Source organism: Haliotis cracherodii, unplaced genomic scaffold, assembly GCF_022045235.1.
Source record: "Haliotis cracherodii isolate W230 unplaced genomic scaffold, xgHalCrac1.p SCAF_16, whole genome shotgun sequence".
NCBI lineage: Eukaryota > Metazoa > Mollusca > Gastropoda > Lepetellida > Haliotidae > Haliotis > Haliotis cracherodii.
This window is the reverse complement of record NW_027266271.1, coordinates 29,473,549-29,480,205: the sequence shown is the minus strand read 5'-3', so window position 1 is coordinate 29,480,205 and position 6,657 is coordinate 29,473,549. Positions and strand designations below refer to the sequence as shown.

Here is a 6,657-nt window from a genome sequence, read left to right as displayed (position 1 = left end):
GATCTAGACTCTAATCGGAAAATTATTTTCAAAAGAATTATTAATAATATCTGTCATCATTTTCCCGATGACAGTGGCTGTCCGATCTGTAGCATGAAGAAATATCTCCGTTTTCGAAGCTTCGCATGAATAACACGTACCATATGACACACCATTATCTTCAACGTTTATTTTGTCATCTACACGATAGTCAACTCGCCTTGAGTATTTACATTACTATAACATGCTATTTTATTGGTTTCTGGTGACGCTTTCTTGCCGAAATCTGCTATAAGATTCGTGATTGGTCAAATTGAGCACGTGACCTTATACAACCAATTACAGCAACGGCACTCGTGTATATCAGACTTTGACGAAAGGTTTTTGTTAAATCGTGTTGTTCTGAACGTTTTAAGCAGGAAATCGCGATCTATATTAAAAATATGAAACTTCGTGGATGTATCGTGCCAGGTTACGAGCTGAGACAAAGATTTTTCTTGCATATATTTGGCATTAAACATTGTGGAGAAATCGAGGCGATAAAACTATTAAAAGCCGCGATGCCATTTGACTCGCATCACACGCGATCGCACGAAAAGATGGAAATGATAACTTATATCTAAGTTTGACAACTTTTAGACAGATAAATAATTTTGTTGATTTCATTTATTACTTTGTAAAATATATTCTAAAGATTTGATTGACACGTTTTCATTTTGCTCTTTGACTTGTTCGATGTGGACCCATTGTCAAAGTGTGTCGGAGAATTCTATTTTCAATAACATTGCGGGAAATAGATCTAGTGAATAATATTTTAATCTATCGATAAAAAATAATGATTTGAAAGAGAAGCAAAAACTGAAAAAGAAAGTCACCAAACCTTCATCGAGATAGAATCTACACCGACTCTGAGTTCAGCAAGGATGACAACGTATGTTCCTGAACAAACGGTAGGTACACTTTAGATCTGTTTGTGTTACATAAATATATTTTTAAAATATAGCCCTCTATATTGTCTCCATAACAATTATGCTAAATAATCCACCGAAACGACCCCCGATCCAAACCAATTCTCACTTAGATATTGAACTTAGTTTTAGCATTCGCTGAAAGAGAAATCTTTTTTCAAGCTCAATTTATAAATCGTAAATTTATGTTCTAATTTGGAACCTCAAACTGATCTAATTTGGGACTATTTATGAAAAATAATAGGCGCAGATGTAATTTTGTAATATTGCGCAGGCCTTTCAGATTTCATGTTTCGATCACATCGTGGTTCTCCGTAAAATTTACGGAGAGCACCGATGTGGGACTGAGATAAAAAAGTATTTCTTCAAAACAAATTATGTATCTGGTCACTGAAATGTGAAATATGATCGCAGACTGTAGTTATAAGTTTATAAAATTATTGAATTAATAGATAACAAATTATATATTTGTATTATGTTAAACTCTATTTATCTTAAGTTGTATTTGAAATTAAAACTTAGTTTTTTTACAAACAAATGTCCATTGTTGTATGGTAATTAGTACGGAAATCGCCGCCATTTTGTAACCTGCTGTTTTATAACGAGGATGTTGGTTGATATTTTTTTAAGAACTCGTAAGTAAGGGAAACTCATGTTTTGTAACGTTTGTTTGGAATAGATATATGTTCCCAGTAAATGTTGTGGACTTATCGTTTTCCCCGTCGACATGCTCCATCGCCATCGCGGTATAGATCCTGAATTACGTTTTGGACTGGCACCAGGTTGTTGAAATTTTGGCAAAGTTGCCTGTGTCAACTTTGTTTTGTGACCAGCAATACCCGCCTTTTAGTTTTAGGTTATTAATGAATGCAACTTGATTTTTCAGCCCCCTTCCTTGTGGTGATTTTTGAAGACAAAAAAGGAACGATACTTCATAGGAAGACGTGAACTCCTGCTGATGTGCCTGTTTCATGAGAAGGGATCAAGGAAAAGAAGCCAGTTGCTGCCTGGTGGCCAGCAACTTGGTGTTTTTACGATGCTACCGACACCGATGTGGTACTCGAAGGTCAGTATCTTTGTTAAGTGTCAGGTAAATTTCATTTCAGGTTAATGGAACTGTAACTAAATAAGTTATGAAAATAAAGGTTTAATTTTTATAATTTAATATCAGAATCATAGTAAGGAATCAATAGTTTTTACAATCTAAATATCCTTCCTGTGTTTAACTTTTGAGCCAATATGAGTACTTGTAAATGTCAAAACCACTTTTTACATTTTTCTAGAACACAATGACATTTGAATGTGTAATGCTTTGGTCAACTTACATGGACATATCAATATTAAGTTAATATCTAATCACAAGATGTTAACTAATTGACATCATTTAAAATCTAGATTTGGTACAAGTGGTAAGTTTTGTAACTTTCAAGTCATCAAACATTTGGACTGGAACCATTTCACCTGAGTGCAATTTTAATGCTCTTATCTTGTTTGCAATTTATTTTTACTGTATCATGAATTATGAAGCTTTGATTTATCATCCAGTGTAACATGTTATTTTTTTCATCAGTTCTGAAACCGGCAAAGAAAAAACAACTGGAACTTTGTGGTGAGCAAGAAGATCTGCACGCTTAGGAATGCCTTCAAGTGAATGAGCCATGGTTTGTTTCTTTGACCATAACATCAGTAATTTTGTAGCCCCCCAAAAGTAATTTTTGTAATAGTTTTTAATGAGTCTCCTTGACGTCTGGGGGCGGTCGGGTAGCCTAGTGGTTAAAGCGTTCGCTCGTCACGCCGAAGACCCGGGTTCGATTCCCGACATGGGTTCGATTCCCGACATGGGTACAATGTGTGAAGCTCATATCTGGTGTCCCCCACCATGATATTGCTGGAATATTGCTAAAAGCTGCGTAAAACCATACTCACTCACTCCCTCCTTGACGTCTGACATAAAGTAATTAGTTTATGGCACTGATTGGGGCTGTCCGGTAGCCTAGTGGTTAAAGATGGTTCATCACGCCAAAGACCCGGGTTCAATTCCCGACATGGGTACATTGTATGAAGCCCATTTCTGGTGTCCCCTGCCGTGATATTGCTGGAACATTGCGCAAAAGCGGCGTAAAACCATACTCACTCACTCATTATGTCACTGATATACAATAACATTTGATCCCATTTCAGCCTCTTGAAGGACAGCTTCCATGACGACCCCTGCCAGGACGAGGATGACTTCCACTTTCATATGATGACTTCCACTTTCATATGATGACTTCCACTTTCATATGATGGCTACCATATATTGATATCTTCTGTTGATGATGTCCACCTCTGGCTACTTGTTATTGCTGTTATTACTCCAAATAAAGAGAATACTATACAACTTTGTTATCTCATTTTTGACAGTACAGGTTTGGCAAGGATGTTTCACAGACACTTCTGGGATGCTGTTGAAAGACTAGATTATGATGTAAGCACATCTTTTGTATTACTGAAAATGATGGAAAGGTAAAATGTCTCTGAAACATCTTTGTTATGGAGACTTCCTTAGAACTTTGCCGGGATGGTTTAAAGCATGTTAAATTACCCATGACAGGTTTGTGAAGACACTTCAGAGACTTCCTTGCAAGTGTTGCGGGGATGCTTCAGAAGCATCTTTGTTTGCATAACACAAGTTTGTGGGGACTTACCAGGGACTTCCTCAGAAGGTTTCCCGGGATGGTTCAAAGCATATTTAATTACCCCTGATAGGTTAGCGAAGATGCTTCGGAGACTTCCTTGCAAGTTTTGCTGGGATGCTTCAGAAACATCTTTGATTACCTAATAATAGTTTGTGGAGACTATTCGGGGACTTCCTAAGAAGGTTTCCCGGGATGGTTCAAAGCATATTTAATTACCCCTGATAGGTTTGCGAAGATGCTTCGGAGACTTCCTTGCAAGTTTTGCTGGGATGCTTCAGAAACATCTTTGATTACCTAATAATAGTTTGTGGAGACTATTCGGGGACTTCCTAAGAAGGTTTCCCGGGATGGTTCAAAGCATATTTAATTACCCCTGATAGGTTTGCGAAGATGCTTCGGAGACTTCCTTGCAAGTTTTGCTGGGATGCTTCAGAAACATCTTTGATTACCTAATAATAGTTTGTGGAGACTATTCGGGGACTTTCTTAGAAGGTTTCCCGGGATGGTTCAAAGCATATTTAATTACCCCTGATAGGTTTGAGAAGACGCTTTAGAGACTTCCTTGCAAGTGTTGTGGGGATGCATTAGAAACATCTTTGATTATGTCACACACGTTTGTGGAGAATAATCAGGGACTTCCTAAGTGGGTTTGCCGAGATGGTTCAAAGCATATTTAATTAGCCATATAAGGTTAATTCTGAGGAAGTATCGGAGACTACTTCAGTAGGTACTGTGAGGAAGTCTTGGATACTTCTCAGCAAGCTGCATGTTGGAGTAGTTTGCCGAGATGGTGTGGAGACATTTGCCGGGAATATCTAGAGACTTCCTTAAGACCCTGTGGAGAAGGTAAAAATGTGCCTTGCGGGGAATGATTAAGGCGGTCTCGGATGCATCTTTTCTGGCCTTTTTTTTTTGTAAGGGTATTGTAAAATAAATAGCTCAGGTAGATATAAATTATGACAATGGGCAAATAAAAAATCATTGGTATTTGTATACACAGGCTTACCATTTCATGGATCCAGTGTGTTTGTTGGGCATGTAGTGAGTCTGTTGATTTCTCTAAAAATAGATTTCGAAATTATTGACACATCAATTATGCAGACATTCTACTTTGATATTAAAAGCTGAGCAAGAACTCTGAGGTAATGGAGTCATATAATCATACAACACACTATTTCACCAGCTTACACTTCATTGTCATTATTGAGCAGGGAGACACTTATTCCATCTAACTTGAAACAAGTATTCTTTTATATATTTCTCCAGGGAAATTAAATAATATTATGTTTTTCTAAACTTGGATTCATGGTGTAATGGTGGTATTTTATGAGTGCTTCTCTCACCTCATAGTTGAGCACCCTGAGGGCCGTCCTGCACACCACCAAGAGCTGTTTGTTCTTTGTGTCCACCTGGACGTCCAGCACCCACTGTCAAACATTGACCCATATTGTATACACACACAGTCAAACACTGACCCATATTGTATACACACAGAGTCAAACACTGACCCATATTGTATACACAGTGTCACACACTGACCCATATTGTATACACACAGTGTCAAACATTGATCCATATTGTATACACACAGAGTCAAACACTGACCCATATTGTATACACACAGTGTCAAACACTTACCCACATTGTATACACACCGTGTCAAACACTGACCCATATTGTATGTATACACATAGTGTCAAACACTGACCCATATTGTATGCACACAGAGTCAAACATTGACCCACATTGTATACACACAGTGTCAAACATTGACCCATATTGTATGTATACACAGTGTCAAACACTGACCCATATTGTATGTATACACACAGTGTCAAACACTGACCCATATTGTATACACAGTGTCACACACTGACCCATATTGTATGCACACAGTCAAACATTGACCCACATTGTATACACAGTGTCAAACATTGACCCATATTGTATGTATACACAGTGTCAAACACTGACCCATATTGTATGCACACAGTCAAACATTGACCCACATTGTATACACAGTGTCAAACACTGACCCATATTGTATGTATACACACAGTGTCAAACACTGACCCATATTGCATACACAGTGTCACACACTGACCCACATAGTATACACACAGTGTCAAACATTGACCCATATTGTATGTATACACAGTGTCAAACACTGACCCATACTGTATGTATACACACAGTGTCAAACACTGACCCATTTTGCATACAGTGTTACACACTGACCCACATTGTATACACACAGTGTCAAACATTGACCCATATTGTATGTATACACAGTGTCAAACACTGACCCATACTGTATGTATACACACAGTGTCAAACACTGACCCATATTGTCTACAGTGTCACACACTGACCCATATTGTATGCACACAGTCAAACATTGACCCACATTGTATACACAGTGTCAAACACTGACCCATATTGTATGTATACACACAGTGTCAAACACTGACCCATTTTGTATACAGTGTCACACACTGAACCATATTGTATGCACACAGAGTCAAACATTGACCCACATTGTATACACAGTGACAAACACTGACCCATATTGTATGTATACACATAGTTTCAAACACTGACTCATACTGTATACACAGTGTCAAACACTGACCCATATTGTATACACAGAGTGTCAAACACTGACCCATATTGTATACAAACACTGTCAAACATTGACCCATATTGTATACACACAGTGTCAAACACTGACCCATATTGTATACAAACAGAGTCAAACATTGACCCACACTGTATACACACAGTATCAAACATTAACCCATATTGTATGTATACACACAGTGTCAAACACTGACCCATTTTGTATACAGTGTCACACACTGACCCATATTGTATCCACACAGAGTCAAACACTGACCCACATTGTATACACAGTGTCAAACACTGACCCATACTGTATGTATACACAGTGTCAAAAATTGACCCATATTGTATACACAGTGTCAAACATTGACCCATATTGTATGTATACACACAGTGTCAAACACTGACCC

The 6,657-nt window shown here is 37.9% G+C and overlaps 1 long non-coding RNA gene across 2 annotated transcripts; it reads left to right on the top strand.

Moving 5' to 3' along the window:
* The first annotated feature begins 1,499 nt into the window (after positions 1 to 1,499).
* LOC139463550 (uncharacterized) lies at positions 1,500 to 3,235 on the top strand. Of its 2 annotated transcripts, none has more exons than XR_011653047.1 (4): positions 1,500 to 1,582; positions 1,834 to 2,013; positions 2,518 to 2,608; positions 3,129 to 3,235. It is a non-coding gene; the product is annotated as an uncharacterized lncRNA (long non-coding RNA). The 2 variants fall into 2 exon arrangements; XR_011653048.1 differs by having other exon boundaries at positions 1,507 to 1,586.
* The last annotated feature ends 3,422 nt before the right edge of the window (positions 3,236 to 6,657 follow it).